The 24,496-nt window shown below is 38.6% G+C and overlaps 1 protein-coding gene across 3 annotated transcripts in view; it reads left to right on the top strand.

Moving 5' to 3' along the window:
• Positions 1-3,443: 3,443 nt before the first annotated feature.
• The window catches only part of LOC128991060 (cyclin-dependent kinase-like 4), a 36,027-nt gene continuing 14,974 nt past the window's right edge, over positions 3,444-24,496 (top strand). For 2 of the 3 annotated variants that reach the window (XM_054413783.1, XM_054413786.1), the window contains exon 1: positions 22,877-22,999. The gene's annotated coding sequence lies outside the window, so the exon portion shown is untranslated. Of the gene's footprint in view, positions 3,511-22,876; positions 23,000-24,496 lie in introns of those variants that run through there. The other variant, XM_054413784.1, reaches the window with a different exon arrangement.

The raw sequence follows: 24,496 nt of genomic DNA, 5'->3' as shown, positions 1-24,496 counted from the left end.
TCAACAATTAAAAAACTTATTAAAAAACTTGTTTTCCTTAAGAAATACATTAAAAACAGGGGTTTTCAAATATTTTGAGACAACTTTTTGCTATCCTTATTAGGTATTTCAATATAGGTATTTTCAAGAAATGCATAATTTGTATTAGTATATACTTTCCTTTTTGGTTGATTTCCTCACCAATTAAAAGTTATTTGCAATAAAGCTATAAGCAATCTCCAAATTTATAGTGGTGAGTGAGAAAATACTGAATTAGAGATATTTTTGTTAAACTTTGTACTAAATCTACAGTTCTATTGGACCGACTGTATTAATTAATATGTCAATGGAAATCTTCATCGTGTAGATTTGCAAATAATTATGACAGTTTGATTTTTTTAAAGATTTATGGTAGCAGTGGGTTTGCTACTACCATCATCAATCAATGTAGAACATGACGTGTCAATAATTTAACAGCGGTTTGTTGTATTGTTATTTTCTTTGTTTATATTTTGTAAATAAAGCATATTATGCTTGGTATTATGTACTATTTTTCTAGAGACCGTTGTATTTAACCACAGCAGCTAGTATATTTATATAATTCTATTATAATTACATGGGTTTATTATTGTGTTTAAAAGTACAAGTAGATTACCCATCCTAATATGTAAAATCTGGACGTGGTGTTGATGCTTGTTCAATGTGGAAACAGTTGCATTTAAGTTATACAAATGAGTATTGCCACCATTTCGAAAAAAAATGTGAATGATAATTTTTTGCAAATAGCTTATTGCTTTTTAAATTTGATAATTAAACTCCACAAAAATATCTTAAATAGTTATTTAGATATAAATAAATACATGAAAAATATCTCCAAACCATGAGTTTTTTTTTAAAGAATGTTATTTTTGATGAATTTTGTTTTATTTTGACCCATTTGAATTTTGAACTTAATTTTACAGAACGCCCAGTACATGAATTTGAAAGGGGTAGTATTTTGTCCTCTGGGGACATTGAAACAAAAAATTAAATCGGTCCCGGGCCTAGGTCTTATACCGTGAGTGAGCTATCTTGGAAATAATTAACCAAAATAATAAAATAATTACGTTGAGACAGATTATAGTAGGATTTTTTTTTTCAATTTAAAAACAAAAGATCTTTTTAAAATGAATAAGTTAAATTTAAAACTTCTTAATAATACTGTAAAACTAAAAACATGTGGTAATGAATTTATTTTAAAATATTGAACACGAGGAAAAACAAAACACAGTAATTTAGAAAAATATAAAAGCCAGGTCAAAAAGCAAATTAATAAAGTAAATAAAACAAAAAAAAAATCAGATTCACAGCAGGTTTCTAATAATTGATAATTATTGGACTAACCAACACAACCAACACCATATCGCTGACGAAGATTTGTTTATGTTATTTGAAGGTTAATTTCATTATTAGGATTTTAATGTTTATTGGTTTTATAACTAGGAGACAAGTTATTATTTTTAAAGGAGGTTTTAAATTACTGAAATAACAAAAAACAAGTTGTAAACAAAACACGACCTCTACAGTGCACCGGACAGAACTAACAATAAAACTGGCCTCAGCTGTTCCTTAAGGATGAGAAATTTACTAAGGGAGTATGCTTTATCTATGCTAATACTGTAGGTCCAAATTACCTGCGTCAAATTAGGTAATAACATTTAGACTTCCCATGTAATGTAAACATTTGAAGCAAAAAAAAAACGTCGTGCAATCTGTTGAGATGGCTGTATTAAGTAATCAATCAATCAGCTGGTTGCTATGATTCTGCATTGGTTTTAATTAATACTACTGTACATCTTGCTCGAAATCGAGCAATCACAAAGAAGTAAAGGAGTTATTTAAAAACAAATAACTTATTTAAGAACAAAAATATAAGTCATGAATTCCGATGAGTTTAAAAGAGTCAACTCAAAGATTACGTAACTAATGAATTTTTCAAAAGCTGATCTGGCTTTTAGTGTATTGCAGAAATGTTTCCCACTTATAGCCCAATAGGCTGTCCATGTTGGTCTTTGTCAATGATAATGTAGTCTGCATGGTATCACCCATTGTCGCCAGTTCGTTTAAAAATTTCAGTTTTTATTTTAATAGCACCAAATAACCATTAACAACCTGATTTTCTGCATAACCTCTCTGTCACAATTTATCAATTAACATATGTTCTTCTTCTCACTTTTTCTGACAACAGCTGGAGTTTTATAACAATGGTTGTTTCCCATGTTAATTTTACGGAGAAATACGAAACTTTCAAGGGCCCCAGGGCCTCACTGTCTAATTATTTCTCTAAAAAGAAAGTTTCCTGCACAACTTCACGTTACGCGCTTTCCAATGACACCAAAAACATGTCAATCGGTTCAGTAGTTTCGGAGGAGTAATCGTCACAAAAAACCTGCATAGATTTAACCCAATACACTAGTAAATTCTGGTGAGATGGTCCTAAACTTCATCTATTTTCTTGGCTTCAAACTTTTATATCACACGGGGAGTCTATTTTGTGTATAGTCGTAATACTATAATCAATTTCATTTATTTTTTTATTTTGATGAGCTAAATTTACGTCTAATTTAAATGTAGAATTTTCAACGCCATCGGTATTTTTAGTTAATAAGCGTATTGTCCAACACGGTTGTGTTGCCAAACTATTCATTAATCAACCAAATTACAAATTGCATCCGAGTTTAAAACCAATCCCACTTAGTGTGGAACCAAGCACTTAAAGATTTGAACAATAATCACTAACCAGCCAATGACAATCACCTCATTTCACAGAGCCATAAAGGAACCAAGCTATCAAAACACTGCTTCACTTTACGCAGACCAGTCAATCCGAGGAACCTGAAAGACTACAATCGTCTAAACTTGCTCCATAGCTTGACACTATGCTTCACAAACCTACGCCCGATAATCTACCATTTCCCAATTACCTTTCAACGAAAACACCAACCTACATACAACCAAAGCCTATTGAGTACGATTTTCAAAAATGAAATCCAAATAAAACTGATACACAAAACCATGATCCTCCTACTCTTTAATACTTTCCTAGGAATGGCGAATAGTACATTTAAATTACTTTGTATGGACAAAGTAGGTATAAAGCCAAGTATGAATGGAGATGATTGTACAGTAGAATCAGAGGCGCGATCTTGTAGTCTTGTTAGTGACCAAGGCCGACATCCCTTAGACACAGCTGTCAATTAATAGCCCATCTAATGGCAAATGAACTTGAAAAACAACTTCGTCAAAATCGTGAATCTCCTAAAACAAGCGTTGAAGAACGGATATTTATTTAGGAGGAACGAACAAATAATGAAGGAGAACGTAATGGTTTATTTAATGCAATTTAACGAAGGTAAACACTTTCTTGAGTCAGGAGGAGAGTGACAGAAGGTTATATTCAGTGTACAGTACGACTCAGCCCGTCGGACGGTTCGATACAGTGATGCGCGGAGGAATTGTGGCAGTATACTGCGCGGCTACCCAGCTGATAAGGTACCATCTACTATGCTCTACTTCACGACATTCTAGTAAACTACACACGTACTCACAAGTATTTAGATATTCACTAGTGAGTGCACTATGTAAAAAGTCCATTGTTCAAGGTTGAAAATATATTTCTCGAAGTTCTCTAAGTATATTATGATCTTGCTAATTTGATGAATGTGAAAGTTTGTGTGTATGTATGTTTGTTTGAAGTTCAACCACGCATTAACTACTGGCCGGATTGAGCTGAAATTTGGTACGATAGCTTACGTTCCCGATTAACATATAGACATACAGCTGTGTCAAAGATCCTTTCGGGCTCCACCTCAATGGCTCTGGAGATTCCCACGTTAACCTTATCAGTATTCATTTTTTTAAATTAAGAATTTTGCCAGCTGTTTCAACTAGAAAGGATGGTTCTATGATATTCAATAGCATTAAACATTAATAGGGTTTACCAATAGGGTTCAGCACTATTATTTTTTACTTTCTTCCCCTATGCATAGTTTGATACATAGTATAATATAGAGAAAGTATTGTCTTCGTCAACATTTTCGAGTTTAAGTTTTGAGTGGATATCCATTTTGACAACATCCATTCGGACAACCACACCTGTTGTCCGATTTTGATGAAATTTAGTTTGTAGGTACTAATCCATGGTACCTCCGGGCGTTTTTTTTCATTTTTTTAAAATTGTGATTTTTAATGGGGATTTCCCCATAAATAACGGAAAATTCAGATTTTCTCGAAAATGCCCGAACGATTTTGATAAAAATTCAGTGTGTTATAGTAATTTAGATTCTGAAAAAAATTGTACAAATCCCATTTCCGTAAAAATTACGGTTCAAAACTTATTGTAACTTATGTTATTTTCCCATTAAAAATACCATAAAATTACGAAAAAATCGCACGTTGGAAAACCTCGGTTCTGATTAAAATTAATGAGTAATAGTCCTTATAATTCTAAATAAAATCATGCAACCCCCATTACTGTAACGATTACGGTTCAAAAGATATCGCAACTTTTGTGATTTTTCCTACAAAATTGTCATAGTTACTCCCACCCATGATAAAGGTTGTTGACAAGCTTATGGGTGAAAGTATGTGTCAGATTACTGATACCATTTATTTCCTTTATGACAACAGCTAATTGGAACCAGGCAGCAACAAAAAGCTGTGATACACAATGGGAACTGACAAAAAAGGAGTTTTTATAGTTATGCTTTTGTTTTTGATTTATAAATAAGTTGTAATAGGCCTATTGTGAGAATATTTGGTAATTTACTTTTTTCTGTTGTTTAGGTTCAGTGGTAGGGCAGTATTATGGCTATGGTAGATGTTTTATACTATAGCATACAGCAAATTAAAAGAACCAAATTTTATCAATCTGTGTCCTCCCCCATTGCAAACACAAAGCACGAGTATAACTGCAATAAGCATTTTATACTTACACGCCAACCCCGTACGAAGGACGGGTACTCTGCTAGTATTACTAATATTGTAAATGTGAAAGTTTGTGTGTTTGTTTGTTTGTATGTTTGTTGTTTATGTTTGTGAGCTATGTTTCAAGTATCTAGCTCATCGGGAAGTTAGTTTAAAATTGATTGCAAAATGTGTACCGGATTAAGAAAGCTAGCTAATAAAATCGTTTAAAAAAGTAGCATATTAAAATTCATTTATCTATACTGTTTATATTAGCCTTTTGTTAAACATTAAACTGTAGGCCGAGGAACAGCTGTTAAATTACAATTCACATGTAACCGATTTTTAGAAAGTTGTTCAGCAAAGCTGATCTTTGAAAATGGACTTTAGAAACAAATTAAACATGAGGTGCAAAGCATTAAGGGAAATCACTTTTTGAACCACTAGGTGAGCTAGATCATAAGCTTTAAAATTATACCTCAGTCGTAAAAATTGGTTAAGTAGATCGGCTGGGAAAGGAATGTAACAAGGAAACCCCTGATTGTATTAGGTATACGGTATACTGTACAGTTTAGGTATTTAGGTATTGATACGCATATCGGTCCTCCAGAAAGCATGAATCAGCCGGTAAACCCACAATGGTAGGGGACAATACACAAATGTAGCAGTAGCGTGAGTTGTTCAGTTTATAGTTGGGGGAAAGTTATGTATTTTTGCTGTGTGTTACATCCTTTGTCAGTTTTATAGCCTAATAACCTTTTTTCAGCCCCTTTCTATGATTATTATTGTAGCAAAATATTACAGTTTATTCGATTTTTAATCATAATAATACCATTTCGTGGGATATTTTAATCAGTAGAGTTTTTATTTTATTTTTAAATCTTTTCTATATACAGTAGTTTAGGTTTTTGTGTTTTCTATGTATTATTTTGTTTGACAACAGTAAAAAAGTTTGAATTACTTCGATAAAAAATCATTCTGTGTCGCTTCTGTGTTCATATTTGTTTTAATTGTGAACACACCAGCCAGTACTACTTTTTAACTTTGAACGAACCACATCCCATAACTAGTAAGAATATTAAATATTTAAATCATCAACTGGACGACTAATTTCCAATAAAAAAATCCATCTGATTTATGGACATTTTACAAACGAACACACAAACTATTATTGTAAGAAAGTACAAAATCCTTGTGTTTGCAACCACAAATGCGAACTCTCACAAGAATCGATCATCGCGATGACGTCAAACGGGGTCGGTTACATTATAAAGTATTTGTTTGATAATTCGCGTTCGTGACGATCGCTGTGTCGTTTTCATTTGAATGCAGTAGGCACAATCGATGTGGGACATAAAGGAACCAGCGGCAGTGATTCGGGCTTTACGTGGGTATCGCACGCGAACCGATCAATCCGGTGGGTTGGTAGACCTGCTCTGGACAATGCCTCATCAACAGAACAGCATAGAGATATAAGATTAATAGGACTAACAGGTTGGTAGACGTGCTCTGGACAATGCCTCATCAACAGACCAGCGAAGAGATATAAGATTAATAGGACTAACAGGTTGGTAGACGTGCTCTGGACAATACCTCATCAACAGACCAGCATTGAGATATAAGATTAATAGGACTAACAGGTTGGTAGACGTGCTCTGGACAATACCTCATCAACAGACCAGCAAAGAGATATAAGATTAATAGGAGTAACAGGTTGGTAGACGTGCTCTGAACAATACCTCATCAACAGACCAGCATAGAGATATAAGATTAATAGGACTAACAGGTTGGTAGACGTGCTCTGGACAATACCTCATCAACAGACCAGCAAAGAGATATAAGATTAATAGGACTAACAGGTTGGTAGACGTGCTCTGGACAATACCTCATCAACATACCAGCATAGAGATATAAGATTAATAGGACTAACAGGTTGGTAGACGTGCTCTGGACAATACCTCATCAACAGAACAGCATAGAGATATAAGATTAATAGGACTAACAGGTTGGTAGACGTGCTCTGGACAATACCTCATCAACAGAACATCATAGAGATATAAGATTAATGGGACTAAAGGTTGGTAGACGTGCTCTGGACAATACCTCATCAACAGACCACCATAGAGATATAAGATTAATAGGACTAACAGGTTGGTAGACGTGCTCTGGACAATACCTCATCAACAGAACATCATAGAGATATAAGATTAATGGGACTAAAGGTTGGTAGACGTGCTCTGGACAATACCTCATCAACAGAACAGCATAGAGATATAAGATTAATAGGACTAACAGGTTGGTAGACGTGCTCTGGACAATACCTCATCAACAGAACATCATAGAGATATAAGATTAATGGGACTAAAGGTTGGTAGACGTGCTCTGGACAATACCTCATCAACAGAACAGCATAGAGATATAAGATTAATAGGACTAACAGGTTGGTAGACGTGCTCTGGACAATACCTCATCAACAGAACAGCATAGAGATATAAGATTAATAGGACTAACAGGTTGGTAGACGTGCTCTGGACAATACCTCATCAACAGAACATCATAGAGATATAAGATTAATGGGACTAAAGGTTGGTAGACGTGCTCTGGACAATGCCTCATCAACAGACCACCATAGAGATATAAGATTAATGGGACTAACAGGTTGGTAGACGTGCTCTGGGCAATACCTCATCAACAGACCAGCAGAGATAATAGATTAATGGGACTAACAGGTTGGTAGACGTGACAACTCAATACCTCATCAACAGACCAGCATTTAGATATAAGATTAATGGGACTAACAGGTTGGTAGACGTGACAACTCAATACCTCATCAACAGACCAGCATTTAGATATAAGATTAATGGGACTAAGAGGTTGGTAGACGTGCTCTGGACAATACTTTATCAACAGACCAGCATAGAGATACAGGGTGGGGCAATGAGAACGCCACAATTTGTTTTAGCTGTCACATGTTAATTGTTGCAACAACGAATGATCAGCTGTGCTTAAAACATCAATTAAACTATGCCATTTTAGTAAATATTATGCCCGAGGCTATTAACACTGAGATTTTTATGTGCAAACCTATTTTTAAAATAGTGGTTCTTGTGTAAAACCCCAGAGATTGTTTGGACCACATTTCATCCTTGGTCAACATGGCACTGTTCCAGATTGGAAAACAATGGCGAACTGGGTAAAATTATTTAGGATAAACGCTTAAACCTTAAAAATAATCGGTGGGTGCCGCAAAACTCTTTGTACACCAGCAAATGTTGAAAGAGTGCGAGTCGCAGTAACTCAAAGTCCAAAGAGATTTGCCAGTAAGCTGTTGTTGTTGAAAGCTTTACGTTGGCTCCTTTTTTTGGAAGGGGGGGGGGTTCTAATAAGCTACTTGAAGTTCGAGGTTTTTCAATGTCACCCCACAGATTTCCTTGAACCGAAGCTAAGAATTGTCCAAAAACTAAAGTGATTCCTGAAGAAATGCTGGAGGAGTATTTGATGGAGTTTGTAAGTGCCTAATGTCAAGTACGACAAGGACGTCACTTGCAGGATTACGTTCTCAGAAAATGGAAAAATGACTTTGTTAAGTTAAAATGGCAAAAGATAAGCTGTGTTTTGATGTGCTATTTATATCCATAGGGTGAATATTATTGAGTTTGTACTGCTTATAAATTGGGGCGCTTTCATTGCCCCACCCTGTATAACATTAATGGGACTAGCAGGTTAGTAAATCAGCAATTTGTCATATGAATCTACAGCAAGTAAATAAGTACACATACATCTGAACACCCCGTATGCAAATTTGACTGATTCGTCATATAGCTGTCTCACTGAAATAAACTTGCATGGTATCGTATTGTACTCATCAACTCAAAACATTGAACTGCTCTGTAGTGTAAAAAACAAATCCAGAACATGTGAACAAGATTCAAAAGTATATTTAGAACTACTCCAGTTTATTTTGTTAAAGTAAAACATAGCTACGCGATTCTTACAGCAAGCTCTCAATAATTTTCTTTACAAATAAGTTCTTGGCAAACACAAACTGTAATCACCTTAACCCTATTCGAACATGCAAACTGTGTTGATTGATTTCAGCACAATCAAACGACCTTGAGGCGTTTTGAGAACCAATTTGTTGTCAGTTTTTCTATTCATTACTATACAGGCTTACTTTATTACATTACAGCTTAAATGTCACTTTAGACATGATGCAAACTCACTCATGTCATATTTTATATTTATCACACCATAAAGCTTTCTATAGACTTTCATTAACTTAGGCCCACAAAATTCCTTCGGCTATTAAGTTAGCCCACATTGAACTCCAAGTCATTTCTTTCTTAATAAAGATAATTCCTAATTTGTGTTTTATTTCTGTCTAATGAGGTAAGTCTTTATCTTAAATTTATAAAATATGAATAATTTTAACAATAAATAGATTTAGTAGGTTACAATATAAAATGTATTAATGAAATACAAGATAAGTTATTGGTTGAATTAGCTACAGGGTAAGTTAACAATGGTAAATTTTCAAAATGGTGGGGTTTCCAAAGTGGATGATATTATTCTAGGCTTATATTGGGTTGGATTCTTCTGAAGTACTAATTAATATTTAAATAGGCTATGAGCTCTTAATCTCAGGGAGGGGTGGTCGTGCCGGTTCGAATGATATATTAGGCTTATTTAAAATGTAGATAATTTAATTAAGTTATTGTTCTGAAATGCTAGGTTCGTGATGCTATTAATATAATATGTTGAAGTCCAAAGAAAGATTCCAAATGGTTTCACTGAATTTAATGAAATAAAATAGAATTTGAAGATTAAATTTTGAATAAAAGTTCAATTTGAAATATGTATTTCTTGATGAGTTAAGTTAATTGGGCCTATTAGGCTATGCTGATTAAATGTCCAATGAAGATTAAATTTGTCCTTAGTTAAATAAGATGGATGATGGTTACCAAATCTGTAGTGTCTGTCATCTTAAAATTTGTTACTCTTCAAGGCACTTGTACTGAATACTTTTAGATGATAAGAAATTTAAAATTTAGATTAAGTTCATACTTTTGGATTATTAATTTAGTTCAAATCAAACACAATGTCCAATAAAATGATGTTCACACTGTGAAGAGTTGGCAGGATCTGGGGAGAGGCAATGGTAGAAGCTCAGGAAGTCCATGTCCATTGTTGAAATGATGCACAGCTGGTTAATTCACATAAATGACACTTGCCACAGTAATTTTGATTTTCTTTGGATAATTTTGAAAAGTGATACTATATTTAAGATAATATTAATATATTGCAATTTTCTTACAATTATATATTATTCTAAATAAATGGTTATTGTTGGTTTTTGATAAGTACAGGGTAGATATGGTGAAAATTGGCATAAATATTATATTGTAACATAAAATAGGATGATGTTTCTGTGGGGTGATGGGATATTATATAACATTGAACAAAATTGGATAAAATAACACATTAACAAGGAGAAACATATTAAATAACTGATAATACATTATCAGTGGCATTAACAGACATTATGAGAGAAAATATACAAAATAAAAGAGAAATTAATGTTAATGATGAATGAATGACATGTAATATTACAAATTCATACATACAAATAGATTTTCCCTCGTAGAAACGATTGGAAATACAAAAAAAAAAAAAAAAAACAGTATTGAATACGTTACTCAGTAACGGATTAGTTTAATTTTGCGTAAAATAAGTTACTAGCTTTCTAAATGGGTTCGAGTGAACCAATGTAATATTATGTGGTAGTGTACTGATGAGTCTCAAATCAAAAATTAAAGGGCCATAGAAGTTCTGATGAATTGAAGTAAAAAAGAAAAAAACGGCGACTCCAGACGTGGAACGACTGACATATAAGATAGTTATAACCTATAACAGCGATAAGATCTCGGGTAGCATCAGCATAATCTCGTGTTCCTCGCTAGCACCAACTCTCCCAGGTCAACTTCGTTACCAGTACATCCTACTGAATCTTAAATCTCTTCATTTTGAACAGATCCATAAATTTAAAATGATGCGTATGTAAACCAACGAAATAATTTTAAAAAACTTTGGAGAAATTAAATTACAAAACAAAGCAACCAATTAGCAACCCCAAAGCCAATCTAAGGCACGTGTTGCATTACACTCCTCCCCTCGGTTTAACGTCTTGTTATGACGTGTAAATTCATTGTTTGGCGCAATAAATAACACAAAAGTTTCTCTATCACTTTGCACACGCGACCGACCCAACACTCGGCCGGACCTCACGCAAACTACGGTGCTATCATACCCCTTTAATTGTTTAATGTCCATTGATCGTGTGGAGAATCGATGATATAAGTTATCAAAGGTGGAATTAATAATACTTTTAAATGAAATGGCGACCATACAAAGTATAGGTATTTTAAGCCAAATTGACGTCGAGGCCAAATAATACGACTTAAAAATACACACACTCCTTTCAGTAGTTTGGTAGGTAGCTGGTTGTAGTGCATAGCAATTAGAAGGTCACCTTAGGTTAAAGCCATACATAGGTCCAGCTGTCCTTGACCATTACGATTGTTTAATAAATGGCCCACGCTAAGGGAACAGCTGGTCTATTTTTTTAAAATAGTAATGTAGTCAGTAACATACGTTTTTCGATGGTCAGTGAAATAAACGGTATCAGCATTCTGACACATACTTTCTCCCATAAGATTGTCAACAACCATTCTCATGAGTAAGCGGTGAGAGTAAATATACGGAAATGGGATTTGTACAATTTTCTTCAGAATTTAAAGGACTATAACATACTAAATTTTTATCAAAATCGTTCTAGCCAATTTTGGGAAAATCCGATTTTCCGTTATTTTATGGGGATTTTTATGGGAAAATAACATAATTTACCATAACTTTTAAACCGTAATTTTTGCAGAAATGGGATTTATACCATTTTGTTTAGAATATAAAGGACTATTACATACTAAATTTTTATCAAAATCGTTCGGGCCATTTTTGGGAAAATCCTATTTTTCCAGTTTTTTATGGGGTTTTATGGGAAAATCCCCATTAAAAATAAAATTTTCTAAAAAATGACAAAAACTATCAAAATTGTAAGGATCATAACATACTCTGTTAAATCAAAACCGGATTTTTGTCTAAAATCCTATTTTTTGTTATTTTATGGGGGTTTTATGGGAAAATAACATAATTTACCATAACTTTTGAACCATAATTTTTACAGAAATGGGATTTGTACCATTTTGTTCAGAATTTAAAGGGCTACAGCATACTAAATTTTTTATCGAAATCGTTCGGGCCATTTTTAAAAAATTACGATTTTTCAAGTTTTTTATGTGTTTTTATGGGAAAATCCCCATAAAAAATCAAAATTTCAAAAAAAAGAAAAAAAACGCCTGGAGATACCACGGATTAGAACCTACATACCAAATTTCATTGAAATCGGACCACAGGTGTAGTCCCTAGCTCTGTACACATCCAGACACACAGACACACACACACAGACATCACTTCGAAAACCACTTTTTTGGGTCCAGGGGGACTAAAAACGAATATATCCACTCAAAACTCAAACTCGAAAATTTTGACGAAAACAATACTTTCTCCATACTATGGTATAGGGGGAGAAAGTAAAAATAGATCATCTCACTCACTGTGCATTCATACTTACTTAGCAACATAGCTAATTATAAAGCGAATGTGTCAACAAGGACTTCAGCAGCTTCTAGAGGTTTAATATTTTCTTATCTTTTCCCAACTAACTTAATTTAGGCGTTAGTATTTTTACCAAAATATATGTATTTTTACCAAATTGATCTAATTAGGCCCATTCAGGCTCTCATGGATTGTCACTCATCTCACGTTTCCTTCACAAACTCAACCCCTTTTTAAGAGTCTGCATGTATGAGTTAATCATTAGACATCAATATTCATAACAAGAGTAGAAAGTGAGTCATTACACATTTGAGACCATGTTTGAAGAGCGAGATTTATCGAGCACTTTAAATATGGCCGAGAATATGTATAGACCCACCTTCACTCGTGTTTTGAACGTTATTTTTCGTTACTTTACAAAGACAAGCTATTTTCTTGATTAAAACAGACATTGGATATTTCTATTTTACAGTTAGATACATTAATAACAGCATTGTTTAGGTTATGCCTTCAATTTAGAGGTTAATATTTACATTGGTTGTACTACAGTTTTGGTTTTTGCAAATTGGAACAGTTGACAAAACAATAACAAATGTTTTTTTGTTTACGTCGGCAAAATAAAAAAGATGGTAAACAATATTGAATATCATCACTATTAATATTAACCGGTTACAAAGTCTGCTTATTTCTAAACGTCATGGTATTTTAGGTGAGGTCAATACTTCAGTATGATAAATGTTTTTGGGCATCACTCACCTTATTGAAATCAGGAGAACACAGTCCTTGTCACAGTTCATTACACGTACACACTGATAAAAATACAAAAAAAAAAAAAAAATAAAATAAAACTAAATATAAAATTACAGACTAAAGTTCTCAACTCCGACGTTTCGCCGCACCAATAAAAACGTGACAAGTCGTGGTAGGCGCTCACAACGTTACGTGAGAAGACAAAATAACTTTGAAAACACCGCACGTTTTTATTGGTGTGGCGAAACGTCGGAGTTGAGAACTTTAGTCTGTGATTTTATATTTAGTTTTATTTTTAATTTTATATTTTTATCAGTGTGTATATGCAATGAACTGTGATATGACAAGGACTGTGATTCTCCTGATTTCAATAAGGTGAGTGATGCCCAAAACATTTATCATACTAGTCTGCTTACTCGGTATCAATTAGTAATTAAAAACAGCGCTATCTGTTGTTCAACTGCGTCAAAACTGACGACAACTTCATGGAGATGGAATGTTCCATCAAAAGTAAACAACTAGTGCACCTGTTGCTCGAATTCGAGCAATTGAAAAGTATTATACAGGTGTTATTTCAAAACGAATAACAGTCATAATTTCCGATGTAAAAGAGTCAACTCCAAGATAATGCAATCAATCACTCCACTCCAGTTATTGAAACTGAAAACGAATGCTTTTGTGTGTATCATGTGTTTACTATGAACAGCTGTAATTAATACAAATTATTCGTCAGTTTAATTATACAAAATATCCTATACTCTAATACGAGCAATGTTTGCTTGTATGTATGTATGCTTGCTTGCACAAAGATCTCGAAAACGGTTCCGACGATTTTCTTCAAATGTTGTAAATAGTTTAATTCTGGCCTAAAAACGAGTTTATTGCAGTTAGAACTGCCAACAAAAATCTAATTACGTAGAAAAATGAAACTGAAAATCACATTTTTTTAACATTAGTCTTATGGGTTGCTAGGTAACCTTGTTGGCTGAATTAAATAACAAGGAAAAAGTAAACAAAAGACTTGAAGTTGTAGCATGTGTTCATAATAAGCCAACTACCCACAGTATACTAGCAAATTACAAATACAGTACAAAAGGAAAAACACCATTTAGCAAAGATTATACTGAAGATTACTCGATACATTGTCTATGATTGTAGTCAAGGGTAGCAGTGAGAAGTCTGGGATCTGTTTATGACGATTAGATAAGGGTATGGGCAATCCAAAAATGCTATGGGAAGGGAGGGAAACAGGTCAGTGACGTAGGAAGTGGTGAAGGAAGTAGTCAAGGCGAGCTGTCCGGAGTGTGGGAACTGTTTATGACGATTAGATAAGGGTATGGGCAATCCTAAAATGCTATGGGAAGGGAGGGAAACAGGTCCGTGACGTAGGAAGTGGTGAAGGAAATAGTCAAGGCGAGTAGTCCGGAGCGTGGGAACTGTTCATGACGATTAGATAAGGGTATGGGCAATCCTAAAATGCTATGGGAAGGGAGGGAAACAGGTCCGTGACGAAGGAAGGTGTTAAGGAAGTCAAGGCGAGCTGTCCGGAGTGTGGGAACTGTTCATGATGATTGGATAAGGGTATGGGCAATCCTAAAATGCTATGGGAATGGAGGGAAACAGGTCCGTGACGTAGGAAGTGATGAAGGAAGTAGTAAAGGCGACCAGTCCGGAGTGTGGGGACTGTTTATTACGATAAGATCAGGGTATCTGCAATCCTAAAATGCTATGGGAAGGGAGGGAAACAGATCCGCGACGTAGGAAGTGGTGAAGGAAGTAGTCAAGGCGAGTAGTCCGGAGTGTGGGAACTGTTTATGACGATTAGATTAAGGTATCAGCAATCCTAAAATGCTATGGGAAGGAAGGAAAACAGGTCCGCGACGTAGGAAGGTGTTGAGGAAGTAGTCAAGGCGAGCTGTCCGGAGTGTGGGAACTGTTTATGACGATTAGATAAAGGTATGGGCAATCCTAAAATGCTATGGGAAGGGCGGGAAACAGGTCCGTGACGTAGGACGTGGTGAAGGAAGTAGTCAAGGCGAGCTGTCCGGAGTGTGGGAACTGTTTATGACGATTAGATTAAGGTTTCTACAATCCTAAAATGCTATGGGAAGGGAGGAAAACAGGTCCGCGACGTAGGAAGTGGTGAAGGAAGTAGTCAAGGCGAGTAGTCCGGAGCGTGGGAACTGTTTATGACGATTAGATAAGGGTATGGGCAATCCTAAAATGCTATGGGAAGGGAGGGAAACAGGTCCGTGACGAAGGAAGTGGTAAAGGAAGTAGTCAAGGTGAGCTGTCTGGAGCGTGGGAACTGTTTATGATGATTGGATTAAGGTATTTGCAATCCAAAAATGCTATGGAAAGGGAGGAAAACAGGTCCGCGACGTAGGAAGTGGTGAAGGAAGTAGTCAAGGCTAGTAGCCGGAGTGTTGGAACTGTTTATGATGATTAGATCAAAGTATTTGCAATCCAAAAATGCTATGGAAAGGGAGGAAAACAGGTCCGCGACGTAGGAAGTGGTGAAGGAAGTAGTCAAGGCGAGTAGTCCGGAGTGTGGGAACTGTTTATGCGATTAGATTAAGGTTTCTACAGTCCTAAAATGCTATGGGAGGGAGGAAAACGGGTCCGCGACGTAGGAAGTGGTGAAGGATGTAGTCAAAGGCGAGCTGTCCGGAGTGTGGGAACTGTTTATGACGATTAGATTAAGGTATCTATAATCCTAAAATGCTATGGGAAGGGAGGAAAACAGGTCCGCGACGTAGGAAGTGGCGAAGGAAGTAGTCAAGGCGAGCTGTCCGTAGTGTGGGAACTGTTTATGACGATTAGATTAAGGTATCTGCAATTCTGAAATGCTATGGGAAGGGAGGGAAACAGGTCAATGACGTAGGAAATGGTGTAGGACGTAGTAAAGACGAGCTGTCCGGAGTGTGGGAACTGTTAATAACGATTAGATTAATTTATCTACAATCCTAAAGTGCTATGGAAATGGAGGGAAACAGGTCCATGACGTAGGAAATGGTGTAGGACGTAGTAAAGGCAAGCCGTGTGGAGTTTGGGAATGGATCTATGTGTCTCCAATACAGTACTAAGACTGCTTTCAGAGTGGACTAATGATTTCCCCCGAGTAAAGCTCGGTCCCCAGGTACTTTTCTTTAATAAGAAGAAATACATTGGGATTTTGATGGCCTGTAGGGCAAACCCCGAGGACTTTTATTACAGGAATTGGTGAAAGGGGCATCTACACAAAAAATACTTTATTTTGACACGTAGTTTGTAAAAATCTCTTCATTATCAACGGAGGAGTAGTGTTTCGTAGAAATCGCCTTCACGTATTATATATAAGGATTCTACACTCTCACCGTGCATAATATTTACAAAAGTACACAGCTGTCTTACTGTAGGCGAAGTTGGTGTTTTACGTATGTTTTATTCATGATAGCTATTACAGCCTCTATTTGTACGTATATAAAGGTATTTAACAAACCGCTGCTACAAGAAGAGAGCAGCTGCCTAGGCACCGTACACTATACAGTAGTCTCAGCACGATACACTCCCACGACCACAATCAATATACCGATATCCGCGACCTCAGCATAAATTATCAACGCTGCCTCGCCTTTTACCCATTGACCGGAATAAAAATAGAGAGCCTCAGCTGACATACGTCGCCATCTTGACAGCTGACGAGTTAGGAAATATCGAGCTTGAATCAAGGTTAGCTTGTTGCGCTGCAAAACTGAATCTTTGGTAAATATTTTTACGATTAAGGTAGAATCAATGTCACAAGTTGACTAAAGTTTGGAAGGTAGTCCCAGAACTTAAAACATATAGTTATAATACCATCAGTGATTATAGAATTCTAATTTTGTATGCTATCCTTGACGTCATCATCGATTAAACAACCTTTTACACAGTTTTACAAAATATCCTATACATTATAGTAAAACTGTACAAGTCAAACTGTTCCTGTACATGTAAACATTAGTAATCTGGTAAAAGGGAGTCGCCTTCCCGAACAGGAACTGATTGACACTCTACAGACATTTTTCGGGTGCTTGGGTGTTTAGGATATTTGGGGTAAGCAATAAATCGACAAATGAAAAGCTTTGTGGCTTCGTTCGGTCCACACCTGCCAGATAGGATAAGACAAGATAATGGAAACAACACGTACATACTTATTACATACTAAGTACACATTTCTTATTATTATAACCTATTATTATTCTTGTTTTTGGTTTTACTAGGTACGTATAGGTTTTGTGAGTGGTTTTATTGTTTTTCCGGCCTCAGCTGGGGTTGTTTACTGTTCTTATAGCCCTATTTTTTAAACCCTGTCTCATCTCAACAGAATCAGATTAAGCTGTGAAAATTTTGTATATTACTGATCTTGATGGGAAATGTCCGTAAATATTCTCTTGGATGACGTTTTGTTGCCAATCAGTTATTATGACGACGTGGCTAAGGTAGAGAGAGTGCAGAGTGCGTGTAGCTCTGGCCCGTGGTCAGTCACCCCTGTGTTGTTGTTGTGGTCAGTAGTTCCTAGCAGCGCTAGAGACGGTGGCCGAGGTAGAGAGAGTGCAGAGTGCGTGTAGCTCTGGCCCGTGGTCAGTCACCCCTGTGTTGTTGTTGTGGTCAGTAGCTCCTAGCAGCGCTAGAGACGGTGGCCGAGGTAGAGAGAGTGCAGAGTGCGTGTAGCTCTGGCCCGTGGTCAGTCACCCCTGTGTTGTTGTTGTGGTCAGTAGTTCCTAGCAGCGCTAGAGACGGTGGCCGAGGTAGAGAGAGTGCAGAGTGCGTGTAGCTCTGGCCCGTGGTCAGTCACCCCTGTGTTGTTGTTGTGGTCAGTAGTTCCTAGCAGCGCTAGAGACGGTGGCCGAGGTAGAGAGAGTGCAGAGTGCGTGTAGCTCTGGCCCGTGGTCAGTCACCCCTGTGTTGTTGTTGTGGTCAGTAGTTCCTAGCAGCGCTAGAGACGGTGGCCGAGGTAGAGAGAGTGCAGAGTGCGTGTAGCTCTGGCCCGTGGTCAGTCACCCCTGTGTTGTTGTTGTGGTCAGTAGTTCCTAGCAGCGCTAGAGACGGTGGCCGAGGTAGAGAGAGTGCAGAGTGCGTGTAGCTTTGACCTGTGGTCAGTCATCCCTGTGTTGTTGTGGTCAGTAGTTCCTAGCAGCGCTAGAGACGGTGGCCGAGGTAGAGAGAGTGCAGAGTGCGTGTAGCTTTGACCTGTGGTCAGTCACCCCTGTGTTGTTGTGGTCAGTAGTTCCTAGCAGCGCTAGAGACGGTGGCCGAGGTAGAGAGAGTGCAGAGTGCGTGTAGCTCTGGCCCGTGGTCAGTCACCCCTGTGTTGTTGTTGTGGTCAGTCACGGTGGCCGAGGTAGAGAGAGTGCAGAGTGCGTGTAGCTTTGACCTGTGGTCAGTCACCCCTGTGTTGTTGTGGTCAGTAGTTCCTAGCAGCGCTAGAGACGGTGGCCGAGGTAGAGAGAGTGCAGAGTGCGTGTAGCTCTGGCCCGTGGTCAGTCACCCCTGTGTTGTTGTTGTGGTCAGTCACGGTGGCCGAGGTAGAGAGAGTGCAGAGTGCGTGTAGCTTTGACCTGTGGTCAGTCACCCCTGTGTTGTTGTGGTCAGTCACCCCTGTGTTGTTGTGGTCAGTAGTTCCTAGCAGCGCTAGAGACGGTGGCCGAGGTAGAGAGAGTGCAGAGTGCGTGTAGCTTTGACCTGTGGTCAGTCACCCCTGTGTTGTTGTGGTTAGTAGTTCCTAGCAGCGCTAGAGACGGTGGCCGAGGTAGAGAGAGTGCAGAGTGCGTGTAGCTCTGGCCCGTGGTCAGTCACCCCTGTGTTGTTGTTGTGGTCAGTAGTTCCTAGCAGCGCTAGAGACGGTGGCCGAGGTAGAGAGAGTGCAGAGTGCGTGTAGCTCTGGCCCGTGGTCAGTCACCCCTGTGTTGTTGTTGTGGTCAGTAGTTCCTAGCAGCGCTAGAGACGGTGGCCGAGGTAGAGAGAGTGCAGAGTGCGTGTAGCTCTGACCTGTGGTCAGTCACCCCTGTGTTGTTGTTGTGGTCAGTAGTTCCTAGCAGCGCTAGAGACGGTGGCCGAGGTAGAGAGAGTGCAGAGTGCGTGTAGCTCTGGCCCGTGGTCAGTCACCCCTGTGTTGTTGTTGTGGTCAGTAGTTCCTAGCAGCGCTAGAGACGGTGGCCGAGGTAGAGAGAGTGCAGAGTGCGTGTAGCTCTGGCCCGTGGTCGGTCACCCCTGTGTTGTTGTTGTGGTCAGTAGTTCCTAGCAGCGCTAGAGACGGTGGCCGAGGTAGAGAGAGTGCAGAGTGCGTGTAGCTTTGACCTGTGGTCAGTCACCCCTGTGTTGTTGTGGTCAGTAGTTCCTAGCAGCGCTAGAGACGGTGGCCGAGGTAGAGAGAGTGCAGAGTGCGTGTAGCTTTGACCTGTGGTCAGTTACCCCTGTGTTGTTGTGGTCAGTAGTTCCTAGCAGCGCTAGAGACGGTGGCCGAGGTAGAGAGAGTGCAGAGTGCGTGTAGCTCTGGCCCGTGGTCAGTCACCCCTGTGTTGTTGTTGTGGTCAGTCACGGTGGCCGAGGTAGAGAGAGTGCAGAGTGCGTGTAGCTTTGACCTGTGGTCAGTCACCCCTGTGTTGTTGTGGTCAGTAGTTCCTAGCAGCGCTAGAGACGGTGGCCGAGGTAGAGAGAGTGCAGAGTGCGTGTAGCTCTGGCCCGTGGTCAGTCACCCCTGTGTTGTTGTTGTGGTCAGTCACGGTGGCCGAGGTAGAGAGAGTGCAGAGTGCGTGTAGCTTTGACCTGTGGTCAGTCACCCCTGTGTTGTTGTGGTTAGTAGTTCCTAGCAGCGCTAGAGACGGTGGCCGAGGTAGAGAGAGTGCAGAGTGCGTGTAGCTTTGACCTGTGGTCAGTCACCCCTGTGTTGTTGTGGTCAGTAGTTCCTAGCAGCGCTAGAGACGGTGGCCGAGGTAGAGAGAGTGCAGAGTGCGTGTAGCTTTGACCTGTGGTCAGTCACCCCTGTGTTGTTGTGGTCAGTAGTTCCTAGCAGCGCTAGAGACGGTGGCCGAGGTAGAGAGAGTGCAGAGTGCGTGTAGCTCTAATCTGTGGTCAGTTACCCCTGTGTTGTTGTTGTGGTCAGTCACGGTGGCCGAGGTAGAGAGAGTGCAGAGTGCGTATAGCTCTGGCCTGTGGTCAGTTACCCCTGTGTTGTTGTTGTGGTCAGTCACGGTGGCCGAGGTAGAGAGAGTGCAGAGTGCGTGTAGCTCTAACCTGTGGTCAGTTACCCCTGTGTTGTTGTTGTGGTCAGTCACGGTGGCCGAGGTAGAGAGAGTGCAGAGTGCGTGTAGCTCTGACCTGTGGTCAGTCACCCCTGTGGTGTTGTTGTGGTCAGTCACGGTGGCCGAGGTAGAGAGAGTGCAGAGTGCGTGTAGCTCTGACCTGTGGTCAGTCACCCCTGTGTTGTTGTTGTGGTCAGTCACGGTGGCCGAGGTAGAGAGAGTGCAGAGTGCGTGTAGCTCTGGCCCGTGGTCAGTCACCCCTGTGTTGTTGTTGTGGTCAGTCACTGTGGCCGAGGTAGAGAGAGTGCAGAGTGCGTATAGCTCTAACCTGTGGTCAGTCACCCCTGTGTTGTTGTTGTGGTCAGTCACGGTGGCCGAGGTAGAGAGAGTGCAGAGTGCGTATAGCTCTGGCCTGTGGTCAGTCACCCCTGTGTTGTTGTTGTGGTCAGTCACGGTGGCCGAGGTAGAGAGAGTGCAGAGTGCGTGTAGCTCTGACCTGTGGTCAGTCACCCCTGTGTTGTTGTTGTGGTCAGTCACGGTGGCCGAGGTAGAGAGAGTGCAGAGTGCGTGTAGCTCTGACCTGTGGTCAGTCACCCCTGTGTTGTTGTTGTGGTCAGTCACGGTGGCCGAGGTAGAGAGAGTGCAGAGTGCGTGTAGCTCTAACCTGTGGTCAGTCACCCCTGTGTTGTTGTTGTGGTCAGTCACGGTGGCCGAGGTAGAGAGAGTGCAGAGTGCGTGTAGCTCTGACCTGTGGTCAGTCACCCCTGTGTTGTTGTTGTGGTCAGTCACGGTGGCCGAGGTAGAGAGAGTGCAGAGTGCGTGTAGCTCTGACCTGTGGTCAGTTACCCCTGTGTTGTTGTTGTGGTCAGTCACGGTGGCCGAGGTAGAGAGAGTGCAGAGTGCGTGTAGCTCTAACCTGTGGTCAGTCACCCCTGTGTTGTTGTTGTGGTCAGTCACGGTGGCCGAGGTAGAGAGAGTGCAGAGGTGGCTGTGGCAGAGTGCGTGTAGCTCTGACCTGTGGTCAGTCACCCCTGTGTTGTTGTTGTGGTCAGTAGTTCCTAGCAACCTCCTCCCCACACAACACTCGTGCATCTCGGTAGCCTAGGACTATTGGCGATGGAGGTGTTCAGTGACATGGGTAGGTTTATAGCTTGTAGAATTGAACAATAATGATATGATTACGTGTTAGTTCAAATAATTTAATTTATCAAATTACTAAAATGAATTTAGGAATACGTTGGCACTCGATGATCCGTTGATAGTCTGATACACTGGGTAATCTGACGCTGTAATAAATTGGTCACTAACCGATTTTTTTGTTCAATACTTAACTTCTTGCATTTTTTTTGTCGCCGTTCCCAGTTCGGTGCGGCGGTCAATACAGTAAAATATGTTCATCACTACTGTATATAGTTCGTTTGGTTGTTTCTCAGTTCAGTTTTAGCAGTAGGCCTACTCAAAGACCTTTTGTAACAGTTAAATCTATATAATACAGGTAGGCCTAGTTGGATTTAAATTATATAGGTAATACCAAACCTTATTTAGGCCAACGTGGTCAGGACATCACATTTAATAATCAGATTACTATGTTAGAGATAAAATTTAGTATCAATTTTGCAATCTATTCGTTTTTGTACTCCAGCATCCTTCTCGGTCACGTAAATATCACATAACTTCCCGATCACGTACGTGCCAGATTACCAATCACTCTCTTGGTCACGAGAGAAAAGAATTAATTAATTAAATAAATACGTCTGCCTTAAAAAATAAGGTTTTTAATGACACACAAAAATATACACTTAAAATAATGAATGATTATAGACATAAACAGCTATAAGACTGATTAAGTTTGATGTTTGCCATATAAATTATCCGATCACGTAAATAATGCATTATCAACTTTCCGATTACATAAATATCAGATTACAACTCCCTGATCACGTAAATGTTGGATTATCAATAAACCCTTGAGGTCACGTAAATGTCAGAAAAAGGCTATTGGTTGTTTGGCAGGCGTTAGACTAAAAACTACCTTCAAAATTTGTCTAATTATACCTTATTTCGGATTTAATCGAAAAAATACAGTACTTATTAATGAAGAATGTGTTCTGTAATCAATATTCTCGTTCTTATAATCTGTCAAATAAATCATCTGGACTTGACACACAAGCTCAAATAATTATGTACAATTATTTTACTTGTTTTTGTTACAAAATAGTAGGACAGAAACGTCAATGTTTGTTTTATCAGAAAGAAAAATAAACAAAGATTGAAAACTAAACCTTACGAAAGTTCATGAATCTGAAGTTTACAGTTCTGGTTTTTCATTTGATAAGTGAAGTGAGTAAAGTGTTTGATATAAAACAATACATCCCATCTATTGCCTTTCACAGGTAAATTAACTTTGAAAATATGCTTCTGAGTTTAGATGATAGCCTCAAGAAATTAGATTATCACAAATCTAAAGAATTACAAGTTTAAAAAATCCTAAATATCTTTAAAAAACTGTTGTTTAATGACTGTTCTACATTTATTTGTTTGTCGTCAGAAGTTGATGGGGATTAATTATTGAACAAAAGAGAGCAACACCTAGTGAACTTAAAACGAAAGCATGAAAATTAATCAATCTACTAATCTACTATTTAGTCAGATTCCAATTGCACTTTTGAAATGATCTATAGTTATTTAAGTTTTGATTTCTACAGCATAATGAAAGTAGCAGTTGGAAAATACTACTTCCTTATTGTTAAAGGAGGTAAATTCTCTAGGGGCCTACATCTAAATAGCTTTAATGGTCTTTATTTGGTACATTTTGCAGCTTAATAATTAGTTTCATTAGGCTATATTATTTGTAAGGCATCGTATTCGAGAAATAATATAAACTATAACTCAATAACTCAATAACTCATTTATTTAGCAAGATTAACATTACAAATGCATTAGCCAAGTCAAATTTACTAAAAATAACTATTAACTAACTTTTAAAATAATTAAAATTAAAATTCATGAGGACTGTCCGTCAGCGAGAAAGGCGCGGACACTGTAGTAGCCTTTACCCACGAGAAATGACCTCAAGTGCCTTTTGAAGCATCCCGGATCTGATGTGGACTTGATTTGAAGTGGGAGAGCATTGAACAGTTTGATGGCATTATAGTTTAGATGTCTTTCAAAGAATGTGGTTGAATGGGCTGGAATTCTCAGATTGAAAGTATTGCGAAGCAGATACGAGTGGGTGGATGTGGTGTGGAAATGAGAATAATTTGACTTCAGAAAAGTGAGGACTTCTAGAATGTATATACAGGGAAAAGTTAGAATTGCGGATGATTTAAATACAGCTCTACAAGTTTGTTTGTAGGGAAGGCCGTGAATTATTCTGATAGCTCTCCTTTGAAGGCGAAAAAGGAAATGGGTTCTTGTGCTTTCACCTCCCCATAGTGCAACTGCATATATCATGTGTGGATAAAGTACACCGTAGTAAGCAGTAAGAAGTACATCTTTGTTTGAAAATTTTGCTAGTTGGCGCAGAAGAAAAATTCCTGAACTGATCTTTCTACAGACAGAATCAATGTGGGGTTTGAAACACAAGTTCTCGTCCAACAACAAACCCAGGAATTTTACTTGAGCAGTGGTTTCAGTTTCAGTGTCGTCCAAAATAAAATTTTGTTTGTTTTTGGTTTTCCTAATTGAGAATTCAACGAGCTGAGTTTTTGTTGGATTGATTTTGAGGAGATTTTCGTCGAACCACTGCAACAAGCAACTGGCTTGTATAAAGGCACACATGTCTAGTTCGAGTCGGTTTGGGCTGGAGACAGCGAGAGAGGTGTCGTCAGCAAAAAGACATATTTCACCCTTTTGAACAACTGATGGGAGGTCGTTAATAAAGAGGAGGA

This window comes from Macrosteles quadrilineatus, unplaced genomic scaffold (assembly GCF_028750875.1).
Source record: "Macrosteles quadrilineatus isolate MER2022 unplaced genomic scaffold, UCM_ALF_1.0 Scaffold_3__2_contigs__length_128488019, whole genome shotgun sequence".
Classification (NCBI taxonomy): Eukaryota; Metazoa; Arthropoda; class Insecta; order Hemiptera; family Cicadellidae; genus Macrosteles; species Macrosteles quadrilineatus.
Note: the sequence above shows the minus strand (reverse complement) of the source record. Positions and strands in the feature narration are given on the sequence as shown.